Raw genomic sequence first — 13585 nt, forward strand, 5'->3', positions numbered from 1 at the left:
CACCCCAAATCCACAGGCATTGCTAGCATCACCAAGAGGTCGGTGGTGACCATGGTTCCTTTTGGAAACACCTGACAGGAATTCTACTAAAATGTTACACCATTCTCAGCACCAGTCTGCTTTCTGTAGTATGTTTCCATGCTGACTTAAACCTTAACATTCCTTATACACTTTCTCCGTGGAGTAGACTTAGTGGAATGACCTTGTGCCCTGGAGTCAGGGAGATCTGGGTTGGGTGAAGGCTTTATTTTCCTATTTATGTGACTTCGGGGAGGTCATTAACCTCTCTGAATCACATGCAAGAGAAATGATAGAACCTACATCACAGGATTGATGTGAAAATTAAAATAGCGAATATAAGGGTAAGGGTATTGCTCAGTGATAGAGTGTATGCTTACCATGCATGAGGTCCTGGGTTCAACCCCCAGTACCCCCTTTAAAAAAAAATAAATTAAATAAACCTAACTACCACCCCCCAATTTTTTTAAAAAAGTGAATATACGTAAGGAAGAAAAGCATATAGTAGTTGCTTAATAAGTATCGTTACTTCTTTTCTCTCTGGCCCTCTTTTCTTTGAAGCAAGATGATGTTATTCTTTCATTTATTAAACAGATTTTTTTTTGAGCACCAACTGTGTTTCAAATACTGACGTTACAGTGGAGAAGCAGTGCTTAGCAAAACAGTCTCTGTTCTCATGACTTACGTTCTAGTGGGGAGAGGACAATGAACATACAAACTAATCCGTTTTTAATGTAATTGTAGCTTGTGATACATCCTTAAAGGATGTAAAGCAGGTTGTGGGACAAAGTGAGTGTGAGGAGTAGGAGCTAGTTCAGGTGGCTTGAACAAGGAAGGACGTTTTCTTCATGCAAGCGACATCTGAACCAAAATGAGGAGGCTGCAGGACGAGCCTATGGAAAACAGGAACCGACTGTTGCCAACATAGGGAAAAGAAACCCAAGAACAGCAAGTATGAAGCCTTTTTTCTGTCTTTGGGGGAGAGAGGATGTGAGAGAGAAGGGAGGACGGTTGAGGAAGAAGTTGGGAGGAAAATGTTGAGGTTCGGTCCTGTAGACCCTAACCTACAGAGCAGGGCTGTCAGCTTTATTGTGATCTGCAGTGGAAAAGCCTTTGGGGTGCTTTGAGCTGAAGGGTAATAGGATCAAATTTAGATTTTGAAAGATTATTAGGTTAGACTTGCGGAGAATGGGCTGTGGAAAGACAAGAATTAAGAAGACCTGTGTGACCTTTGTTCTTAGTCCATGAGGCAATGGTAGTAGGTTGAATAATGTCCCTTAGAGTGACATGCCCTCATTCTAATCCCTGGTGCTTGTGAATGTGGCCTCATTTTGCAAGAGGGTCTTTGCAGATATAATTTGCATATGCAATTAAGGTAAGGATCTCAGAATGAAATTCTCTTGGATTTAGATGGGCCCTAAATCCAATGATTGGATTTATGGGAGAACGGACAGGGAGGCTTATGTCACAGAAACACAGAGAAGGGAAAGCCAAATGATGATGGAAGCAGAGATGAAATGATATGTCCACAAGCAAAGGAACCTCAAAGATTTCCAGCAGCCACCAGAATCTAGGAGAGAAGCTTGGAACAAATGACTTCAGTAGGAGCCAACCCTATCAGCACCTTGATTTTGGACTTCTGGCTTCTAGAATTGTGAGAGAACATATTTCTGATGTTTCTAAGCCACCAAATTTGTGCTAATTGGTTAGAGCAGCCCGAGAAAACGAATACGGCAACCAGGAGATCAATTATATTGAGAAAAGGCTTATATGCCTATTTGATGGCCACAGAGTGGTGGACGCGAGGGCTGAAGAAGAAAAAGAAACGTTTTTTTCCTTTAAGCCACAGTGTACAGGTGTGCTTTTATTTGGTAAGAATGTTGATTTCTCATACTTTGGTTAAAAACCTCCTCTGTGGAGTGGAGGGGCACCTGAGAAGCAGGCTTGGAGAACAGCTTCTGCTTCCTTAAGTGGTACATCCTATTCCCAAAGAAATGCCCCTCCTGCTCTGCGAGGGCTGACGAGACGCTAAAGCCAGTTCTCTCACTTAGGTGACAGTTTTTCCTACTACCACTTTATCATTTGTCTGTAGTGTAATATTAGTATCTGTAGCCTTAATGCATATCCTGGAGTGGGGCCACATCTTTAATACAAAGAACTCACCCTAGTTACCTATAAAACCACTGCAGGCAAGGAGATACCCCCCAGTGGGATATGTACAGAGTGATATTTTGTACTTGAGTAAAGACAGCAATTTCAGGATGGAACAATCGTTTGCCCTCGACTTTCCCCAGGTGATAATAGAGAGTGAGCATTTATTGAGTTTCTAATATGTCTTAGGTCCTATGCTATTGCTTTTACATCTGTCAGGTCTAATTCTTACAATAGTCCTTAAAGACAGCTTTTAACAATCCCATTTTAAAGATGAAATAGCTGAGGCTTAGGGAAATCCAGCCAACTACCTACCAAATATTAATGATTTCATAAAAGCAGGACTTCCCCTCATTGTGTGCTCTCTCTCCAAGCCAACTGCTGTCTATTTAGCCATCCAGTTAGTATCTTGTAGAACCGGGAGGTGGACTCAGTTCTGACTGAATCAATGCTTTTGACATCTGTGGGCCATCACAACTCTGCCAGGATGATTTGGCCATAGCCCCCCTGGATGGGAAGAGATACTGTTTTAAATTGAGGTGATAATGAAGGTCATATTGGCCTTGGAAATTAATGTTAAAGATACTCAGAAGCCTATGAGCCTTTAGGCCACCGCTGTTTTAGGGCAGGGTCCCAGAGGAGTGAAGGGAAAGTCTCTGTTTTCATCCCTCCGTGATTTCCTCAGGAAAATCAGCGGGTGTTGATAGCACCTATAATTGGCACAAGGGAGACAGACCAAGACCATGGACCATGTCGTCTCCTCTCATCATGTGCTCTCTCTCCAAGCCAACAACCGCCTTCTCCCTAGCGGTCTAGAGCCGACATTCTGACTTGAGCCCAGTCATTAAACGCTGATTAGATTGGCACTTTGCTCTTTTAATAAACTGCTCTGTTCTCCCTTTCGGTCTTTTGCTTGAAATCCCAGACAGGGTCATCCCCTTCTTCTTTCTGTGGCTTGAACTCAGTCTGGGTGAGTTCTGGCTCTGGGCAAAGCAATTTAGATGAAGGGTGAAAAAAGCCAAAGCACCTGGAGAAAGGAACACATTCCTTAGGAGGAAAAAAAAAAAAAATGAAAAAAGCCAGATCCACTTCCCTGACTCTGCCCACTTGTTTCTCACAGAGCATTTTGGATCTCACTCATTGTAATTCGGCCATTAAAAAAATCAGTGGCATAGTCTCTGGGCTCAATTAATTTGAAAGTACTTCTGGATGAATCACTTAGATATTATTTTATCTTTTGCCTCTAAGATATCATCAGGCTTCAGCCTCTACCAGCTGCCCAGAACTATTAGCCTACCCTACTAATTTGGTCCCAAAGTACATTCCCTTTGGATTAAAACAGAGCAAATTTATTATGCACACCTTGGCCATGATTAACCCTGCCCAGGCTATAGTTAGTAGACAGATTATGTTTTGCTTGACAAGACTAGATATTTCCTGCATGTGTGGCTATGTATATGTCATCTGCTTTTTTTCTTTTTATGGTTTTTCTTCAATATCTGTGACTATATCAAAATAAATGTCATATGAGCGTTATACTATTCTTTCAAAGTATAGATGGATCTTATAAGTGTTATCTTCAGTTTCAGGCTCTGAGGAATGAGGGATACCCAAGTTCATTTGCATATCATCCATTGCATCAATAACTCAAATTCTGAATTAGCTATTATGATATGATTTGTTGGTATATCTTGCAAGTGGTATTTGTACACCAAAATTGTTTATTCCTAGTAGCTATGTGGAAAAAGGGGTTACGAGAGTAAAAGACTGATTTTTAGTCCAGGAAATAAAAAGTACTACTACGCATTAAGTACTCTACAAAGTGATGCAGGGAATTTAAAATAGTTTCCTATATGTAAAGTCTGATTGTTCTAAGTAAGCATAAGAAAATAATTTCAAGTATGATATCTTACAGTATTTTATCAGTTCTCTATTGCTTCATAACAGTATTACTACAGATCTAGTGGCTTAAAATGACACACATTTTATTATCAATAGATTGAAAATCCAGATTGCTTAACTAGGTCAGCTGCTCCGGGACCTCTCACGAGGGAGCAATCAAGTTGTTGGCCAGAGCTGAGATCTCACTTAAGGTTCAGTGGGGAAATGTTCCACTTCCAAGTGGTGAACAAGACCCATGCATGTTGTGGGGAAGGCTGAAACTAAGGGTCCAACCCGTGGCGGGCCCCTAGCAAGCGCAGGGCTCTTTAAGAGAACTGCGTTAACTTCGCCTCATGTGATAACCACACTGTAGACCTAAAGAACTGGACACGGTGTAGTGCAGCCAGGCGCTCAGCATTGGCACAGCACAAACTTAAAAAGTAAACATTTGTTTCACAGCCACAGTGAGAGGAGTCTGAAGCAGTCTTTGAATGACATAGTGGCTGCCGTCAGGGTGGGTACACGTTCGATGGCAGCAAATATTCAAATAGTATTTATATAACTACTGAGCATCATACTAATGAACACAACTAAAATTATTAAGTTACTTACACTGTTACAGGCATTTAACTATTATTTTATCCTGATGATAGTGCCCAGTTATGGGTGTGCTATTGTTATCCTTGTAGACATCAGGTGGTTATGTGATTTACCTAAGATTGCACAGTGAGCACGGATAGCTCTGGAATTCTAAGTCTTCTTTATTTAACAAATAGATTATATTACAAATCTGCACCTGTGCCCTCCCCCTCAAATGGTATTTGACATAGTTTAAAAAAAAATAATTCAAGAGGACTTTTTGGCAGATTCCAAAAGTAGAGCGCTTGGTAGCAGTAAGTCTTAAAAACATGCATGCAGTGACTGTCATTTATCGCTGGGAGTTTTACCCTTGTTGATTGTATTTGCAATGGCTCTGCAATACAGGTAGTAACCAGATTCCCCTTTTTTGGTGAAGAGGCTGAAATTTGAGAGATTGTCACTTTTTTAAGGTCACAGAGTACATTTGAACCCGTGTTTATCTGATTTAAATGTTATCCACATCGTTTAGTATAATTATCTCTAGGTCCATCCATGTTGCTGCAAATGGCATTATTTCCTTCTTTTTTATGGCTAATATTCTATCTATCTATCTATCTATATGTATATACCTCATCTTCTTTCATTTGTCGATGGACATTTAGATTGCTTCTACGTCTTGACTATCAGAGAAAGACAAATATATGGTATCATTTATATAAGGAATCTAAAAAAATGATACAAATGAACTTATTTACAAACCAGAAATAGACTCACAGACATATAACATAGTTTGGTAACAAACTATGGTTACCAAAGGGGAAAGATTGGGGGAGAGATAAATTAAGAGTTTGAGATTAACATATACACTCTACTAGATATAAAATAGATAAACAGGGACCTAGTGTTTAGCACAGGGAACCACATTCAGTACCTTGTGATAACCTATAATGGAAAAGAATCTGAAAAAGAATGTATATATATAACTGAATCACGTGTATAACTGAACATGTATAACGTGTATAACTGAATCATGTTACTGTATACCTGAAACTAACATTGTAAATCAATTGTACTTCAATTTTAAGAAAACCTGAAAAAATTATCTACATTCTTTACACTATACAAGACTACCCTTCTAATTATTAGCAGGGAGAAGTAAAATAAATCTCAACAAACTTTGGGGCATAGTGGCATCTGCTAACAGGTCCCTTTCTGGATTGACGTGCAGAACAGATATTAATGTCATTTAAATGAGGCTATCAGCATGTACTGCTGAATTACAGCACTGTCAGTGCAGATCCCTCTCTACTCTTTTATACTGCTCAGTGTACAAGCACTATCTGCTCACAGCCAGATTCTACCATTTTGAGTGCTGAAGGAGATGCAGAGTGAAAGCCAAGAACAAATGGAATTTTAGGTCCAGTCCAGTTCATACTGAATGGATTAGCCTCTGTGAATTGTTTAAAGGACTATTTTATATATTGCTTTGTACAGTACTTACACTGTTGAGCAGAAATGGTAATCCACTTTCTTTCCGAAGAGGTGAAGTTCTCCTTGAACCAACACAACAACGTGCACATATCTCCTATCAATCATTTTTTATTCAGCCATGCACTTGCCTAAATTAGATCATTATTAAACACAGGGAAAACAAGAAAAAGGAGACTTGTTCTTACAAGCCACTGAAAGGGAGGCTGATTTAGGCACCAAAAGAAGTCAATCATTTGCATTTTGCTGTGTGGGGCTTAAAGCAAGAGACTCAAATTACATCAAGAGGATTTTAAAATCAAGATAAAGCTCTGTCTTATGCATCTCTGTCTCTGGCGGTAACTCATAAGAGGAGCGGTAGAGTATTAAAAGGACACCTAATCATGTTTCATTTCTACTTAATTTTGCCTCTTTTCCTCCTGTTCCAATTGCTCTGCCACATTTATTCTTTGTGAATAATTAAAATAAATAGAAGTTTCAAAATTTTGTATTTTTTCCTTTGAACAAGCTTTTTGTTCCCCCAAGAATAAGATAGGGAAGGTCAGGATTGTAGAGTTTGTTGGGTTTATGTTTAGCTATGGTCATAAAACGCTTATCAAACTGAAAGGGAGTAAGGCAAAAAAGCCTTTTTCTAACCTCAAGAATTGCAGTTATTGATAAGCTTTGCCAGGGAGCCCTGAAAAGGACAATATGTCAGAAAAGTTGCAAAGTACCAGGCACCCAAACACTGGGTCAGAGGTTAGGTGTTAGACTAATTAAAATAGAGATTGCACTTGATAATTTTCCCATATGTTGTCTATATGTATATAATTTCCCTCTTCATTAATGATGGTGGTAAATTCATGATAATGTAAGTTAAAGAAAAACTGAACATGCTCTGTCCCTATGAAATACTATTATTTGTTTATGTTATAGTTCATGAATAATAACGTATCATCATTTTTCTTAACCCTTTCTCTCAGCCATTCATGATGAAACTAAGGAAAGCAATTGATTTTCTCAAGTATTGCATCTCATATACCAAACTTTGGGAGTCACGTATTAGGATAATCAGTTATTGAAGAACATAATAATTTTTTTTAATCTGTGCCTGCTACACCTCTGCTTCCAGAAACAATAATAAAATGGTATTTTCAGGAAGCTTGGTGATGCTAAAAACCAATGGGGAAGTTTTGTAGAGTCCCTGGCTGTAACTGTAACTCGGTTGGGAATTATATGAATAAGAGGGTTACTGCTCTTCTGTGAGCCAGGGCAGACTTAATCTAGAATCCAGGACATGACTTAATGGTTGAATGCCCTACATATTCCATTACGCTGATGAGAAAAATATAAAGTTGCTGTTTATTTTCTGACAGCTGGATTTTTCTTTCTCCTCCCTTCTCTGTTTCTTCCCTTCTTTCTTTTTCTTCTCTCAGTAAAGCAGTTTATATTGTTTAAGTTGAGCTGATAAGATTGGGAAGATTCTGGTCTCATGTATTGTTCCATGAATTTACACAAGGATGACCTGTTTTCTTCTGCTTTGAGGGGAATATTTTTTACTTGCTTTGAAGTTTCCCTACCCCAGCCTTAGTCTTCACCCAATTGTGCTTCCTCGTTTTCCCAATCAGCCACTGCTTTCATCAGCCCAGTGGTCCTTGCTGTCAAGGTGGCTTTAAGTACTGGCTGTGTGCTTTACTACTTCAGGTTTTTTGAATATTGCTTTTCTCATCTGTAAAGTGGGCAGGACAGCATCCTCAACTCGAAGTGTTATTATGTGAACTGGATGAACTATAGAAAGATATAATATAACCTCAAAGAATAGAATATCAGTCATTAAAATGATGTATTTATTTTTGCTTTTAAGGTATTTGGTTATATTTTGACTATTCTGTCCATTCATTCAGAAAAATAATGGAGGTTTACATTATGTCCGTCCTTGTATTAAATGTATCAGGGGGAAGGGTAAACTAAAAACAGAGTTATATCATCACCCTTGCAGTATTTACCTGCTGTTTTACCTAGTGGCATTTGGAAAACAAACTATTGAAAGAAACAAGAGACTTGCATTCTACTCTGTTCTGACACATCTCTGTGACTCTGAACTTCCTACATCTGAGAAATTAGATGTCACATTGCACCATGACACGTTTCTCTTTCACAACAAATGTTTGTACATTTATGCCCGATGCATGGTAGCATGTAAGTGAACCCTAAGTTGACATTGCACTAATTCTAAAAATATATCTGTCTTCTCTTTCTGAATAGATTGTAAGTTCCGTAAGAGCAGAAACCAAGCCTTAGAATAATGTATAACCCTCACCCCCATCCCGAAGCCTACTGGGATGTCTAGTCCAATATCTGACACAGATTAAATATCTCTTGCTTGATTATTTCTCACCTGTACACTCAGTGAATATACCATTCTTCCAAGTGTGGTGATATTATTCCAAGGTTTTCATTGTCTTACTACAATGAGAGTTTGAGGATGAGAATGTGGCTCTGTGTATGACTGTATGTATATGACTTTGCTCTTGTTCTGAGAGCAGTATTCCATGCCATTAATATCCATATAGCAACAGCTTGAGCCATTAGACACCATCCTAGTTATTAAATCAAAATTTGTTTTTAAATGGCAATTCATATATATATCTGAAAGTTTAAAAAGTGACCTTTTGCCATCTTTGTATTATTATACTGCTCTGTAAAATAGAATTATCAGATAGCTAGATTCTGGGTGATAGTGAAAACTGCATGAACATTACGGGAATCACATCTTTTTAGCCCCTGAGCTGATTTCACACATGCTGTCTTTCCTGTGGCCCTGAGTTACAGCATGTGAGACTTCCCCATTTTGGTGCATTTCTTCACCTATCTGTTCGGTTATTCTTACAGACATTGACAGATTCAGTCATTTATTTCTTCATGCATTCAGTATGTATTGAGTCCCTACTCTGTGTTAGGTATTGTGGTTGTAGCAGTAAGTCCTGCTAAGTGCCCTGTGAGCACAGAGTTGACCATTACCTGGATGGGCAATCTTACACTGATTCCCGGTCTCCAGGCTTCTCCCCTTTCTGTGTTTCAAAGCGTCAGTCCTCTCCACGTGCTAGCAGAGAATAATGATCTCATCAGATCCAGAATAATAAAAAGGCCCATGCCAAGTGTTGTTGCTGTTGCTTTGATTTTTTTTTTGGATACAACGTTATCTAAAATGATCCCTTACCACACCTCCTTAGAGGAATTTTACAGTCTATGGTATTAAGTACAACCTATAAGGTCTAGCTAATGCAAGACTTTGATCTCAGAAAAGGAAAATTATATTATTAGACTGTTTTTATTGGAAGGATAATACTTGTTCACAATTCTTAAACTACTGATGTTATTTTGTAGCAATGAAGGTAGTCGCTACTAATTTTTTCAAGTTAATTTTGAGTCAAAGAATCAATAATAAATGTTGACGTGAAAGAGATTATTTACTCCCAAGAGTATAGGTTTTACTTGCTTTGAAAAATTGTTTTGAAACTCAACAGTTTTGATTAGTACATTTCACTTCTAACACACCTGATATTTGAAACCTTAGGTAGAGATGAGGAATGGAAATCTGCTGACCTCTTAAGGTGTTATTTCCTGTGTGACCAAAAAAGGGGGACTTTTTTTTTTTTTTTAAACTAGGTAGTTTATTAGGAAGCAGATTAAGGAACGTGATCCTAAGAGACAGTGCAATATGTTAAGGTAATGTGATGTGAAAGCAATTGAACAAGAAAGATGCTGATAGAATACCATGCAGAATTTTCCCCAAGGAAAGCGCCTGAATTCTGAGGCTCAGGAGTGCTGAGCTCTGTCACTGAGCTCCTCTAAGAACCACAATCCCAGAAAGGCTTTTACCTTCCGTTTCTAGAGCTAAGAGACCTGGTGGGTGGGTACCCAGACGCTGTTACTTATAAAACATTGTAAGAAAACCTGTATTGTATATTTTGAACCAAATAGACAACTGAGCAAATTGTTGAATATCTAAAGTAAAAATAATAATAAAAATTTTCTTCGCTTAATTTGATATCCAGACCTGCCACTGTCTTAGTATACCAAATGTTTTAGCATCCTGGCTTCAAATAGGATATTCCATAGTAATTTAGAAGAGGGAATTTTTGTGCCAGTTTATAACTCCAAGAAAGAGAGCCCTCAATTTTGATCAACTCATCATTCTAGCGAATAGACGTGTTCATTATTTAGAATGTATTCAACATCACTATGTTTACATATTTTTTTTTTAAAATACTATGCATCCTCATAGTTTAAAGAAGAGATCAGCAAACTTTTTTTCCAATAGTACCAGATAATAAATATTTCAGGTTTTGTGGGTCATAAGGTCTCTGTTGTACTAATCAGCTCTTCAGTTGTACTGTGTAAGCAGCCACAGAATTACAGAAATAAACGGATTTGTCTGTGTCCCTAGTCAACTTTTGGATTTTTGGATTTTTGTTTGTTTGTTTTTTAGTAAAGCAGGCCACCAGACATTATTCAGCCTGAATGCCATAATTTGCCAACCCTGGGTTAAAAGGTCAAACAGCACACTGGACTTGTTATAAAAAATAGCAGTCCCCACCCTGCACCATTTCCTACTCACAAGAGTCCATCTCTTTCACTTCCTTTAGTATATTTTTTTAGAACTTTTATCCATATTTTTAAATAGCATGCTTATATTCTAAGATTTTATCTTTAATTTTTAGATATTATTTATTGATTTCTCCCTGTACAGGACGAAGATTTAATTACATTTTAGAACTTTCCCAACTCTACTCGTAACATGCACACTTGCGTTTCTCCAAATGTATTAAAATTATAGTTGTAGCAGGAACATTATCTGGGTCTGACACTCTTTTGGTTTGTAAATGCTGTTCATTGATGAAATGTGTTGAATATGGTCGTCACTGCAGAGTTCACTGATTATGCTGTTTTTTGGGGGAATCCTGGATGTCAGCTTCTTTGTGATTCTTCTCTTGAGCTCTTCTGAGTTGCTCAGAGAAGACTATTCTAACCCTTCTCTAGGGGGTTTATGTTTGGCTACTAGAGTTCTAGGAATATACCCATAGTCCCATAACCCTCAGTTTGCCTGGTGGATGTCTACTTTATACTATGTTCCAAAGTAAATAATTATCAATAGCACCCCCTTTCATTCTTATAACTGGCCTGGTCTGGGTGGTAAATTAAAAGGTCACCCTACCTGGCAGCCAAATCAGAGAAGAAAGTTGGGGGATCACAGCAGTTCAGTTTATTCAACTTTAAGCTTCCTTCACGCATCCTATTTTCCAAGCTATTAGCACTCAGTTCACAGAATCCGTTTTCGGTTTGGTGCCCCACCGTCCGCTGTGTGTGACATCTCCCAGCACAGAGGTTCTCTGTTCACGCTGCACAATAATAGAGGCTCAGTCTTCCGCTTGTCAAGATGCAGAGCAGTTGCCAGACTGTGATGACTTAGGGACGATCTAATAGCTTTTTATACAGACTTTCAACCCATTTTCCTGGTTTTGGTCCCTGCATTAAAACTTGAAGTACCCGGGCCATCGGGAGTTCTGTAAATCAGTGTTTCCTACTGCCACCGTAGGGTGCAGTGTAGTCATTAGTTACCGCTTGTCTACCTGTTTTCTAGCTTCCTAGCTTTTGTGTTTGTTATCTCTTGTTCCTTTTTTTCTTTATAGGCTATTGCCTTTTAAATAAGAAGTAAATATCATACTGTCCTTATAGTGCTTATAGTGGGTTTGGGAAGGAAGCAGAGGATGAATGCCGATGCTCCACCCAGAATCCTTCACGGGAAAGTCACACAGTTGCAGTCTCTCTTGTCTTACTGCTTGTCTCTCATCTTCATGAGTGGAAGATGCTGATCATCATTCCGTCTCCTTATCTTTATTTCCAAAAAGACATTTTCAACCCTCCTCCTTAGATTTCTGCTCAGTTTCAAATGATCCAGTTCCTTTCAACTTCCTTTACACATCTTGTTTTCCAAGCCATTAACTTTCCTTGTGACTCTTGAGAACTTTCCTGAGTTCTCCTTAGTTTGTAAATTGTAATATCTTGAAAAAGGTAAAGTATTTTGGGGTTACATATTTTGGTGGAGGAGTACAATCTAAGAAAGATACAGGGAAATAGTTAATGGTATATGAATGAGTGCTAAGGGAAAGACATTATTTGCCCCACTTAATAAATGATAAAAATGCTCTCCAGTGAGGCTAAGACAGTTCCCCCAAGTTACATAACGATAAACTTGGAAACTTGAGATTTGAGCACAGGGTTTAGTATTAGAAACCAAAGTCCAATCTTTTCTCTGCATCATTGGATTCATTAGACTGCATATTAATAAAAGGCAGAAAATGAGACTCAAAGACATAGGCTTATACTTGAATAACACTTAACCTTTTCAAAAGCATATATATTCTTTATCTCACTTAATTTTTCAGAAACACCATAAGACAGGGATGTTATTACTTCTTGCAAGAAGAAAAGTGAAGTTTAGAGGTGGATAAGTGGATAAATCAAGGCTACACAATCTGTAAGTTTTAGAAACCAGTCTGGAAACCCTGGTTCTTGGACTAGCATCCTGAGAAGATTCTGCTAATCTCACAATAGACCATACTTCATAAATCAGAAAAAGACTATGTCCAGGGTGGTTTACAATAGAATGGTTTATCTTAAAGAGTCTAAGCTGGTCTTGGACATACATGGTTAAGCAATACTTTCCTCTTGTGCATCCCAGACTGTCAAGCCAAAGATACAAAATTCAAAATTCAAATACATAAATGAATGAATGGATGAATACATACATACATACATACAGGTGTTCCTTAAGGTCAGAGTTCCAGATAGAATTATTTACCAAAAGGCACCAAGAGGTAAGAATAAGTTAATCAGACCATGCACATAGTTCCAAAATTTGTAGGGAATAGAAACATTATAAGACTAATGTATCTGCTAGATAGTCCACAAGTAAATAACAAAGGTTAAGTTACAAGTGCTGGTATTTTTTTTTTTATAGAGGAAATATAATACAAAGCACTAGAAGGGAGGTTTGGAATTGTTCTTTAAATGGGAAAGGCAATATGAATTTGTGACTAACCAAAGGTCTCTGAGGTACTTCTATTTGAGAAGTTAGAACTCCTCAAAGTTTTAAGATTCTTTTTATATAACGTTTTATAAACTCTTACTAACGTCAACACAATCCGTTGTTTGCCACCGGTCAATCTTGTGCTTACTATCTGTGCTTAGTACATACGGAGATTAGGGAGGCCATATCTTGCTTCTTTGGATGCTTCCTGGTAAGCAAATTACTTTCAGTGTCATTTTTCTCTGTATAAATGATGAGCTTGCAATCTCTGGGTCATATTGCTTTATTCACAACCCTCAGCAAAAACAGGAGGTATGTTTCTAGATGATTCATATTAGAAGAAATGGGGATATTTTTAATGTAGCGAGCCCCAGTACTGCTCAGTTCTGTGAGCCA

General features: G+C 38.1%; 1 protein-coding gene across 7 annotated transcripts in view; it reads left to right on the plus strand.

Annotated features, from left to right (window-relative positions):
- LRRC4C (leucine rich repeat containing 4C) overlaps positions 1-13585 on the plus strand; it is a 1085469-nt gene that overhangs the window by 166293 nt on the left and 905591 nt on the right. The window contains exon 1 of one of the 7 annotated variants that reach the window (XM_064492433.1): positions 692-970. The exons of the other annotated variants lie outside the window; for them this stretch is intronic. The gene's annotated coding sequence lies outside the window, so the exon portion shown is untranslated. Of the gene's footprint in view, positions 1-691; positions 971-13585 lie in introns of those variants that run through there. 7 annotated transcript variants of the gene reach the window in all.

The sequence above is a fragment of the Camelus dromedarius genome, chromosome 12, assembly GCF_036321535.1.
Source record: "Camelus dromedarius isolate mCamDro1 chromosome 12, mCamDro1.pat, whole genome shotgun sequence".
Classification (NCBI taxonomy): Eukaryota; Metazoa; Chordata; class Mammalia; order Artiodactyla; family Camelidae; genus Camelus; species Camelus dromedarius.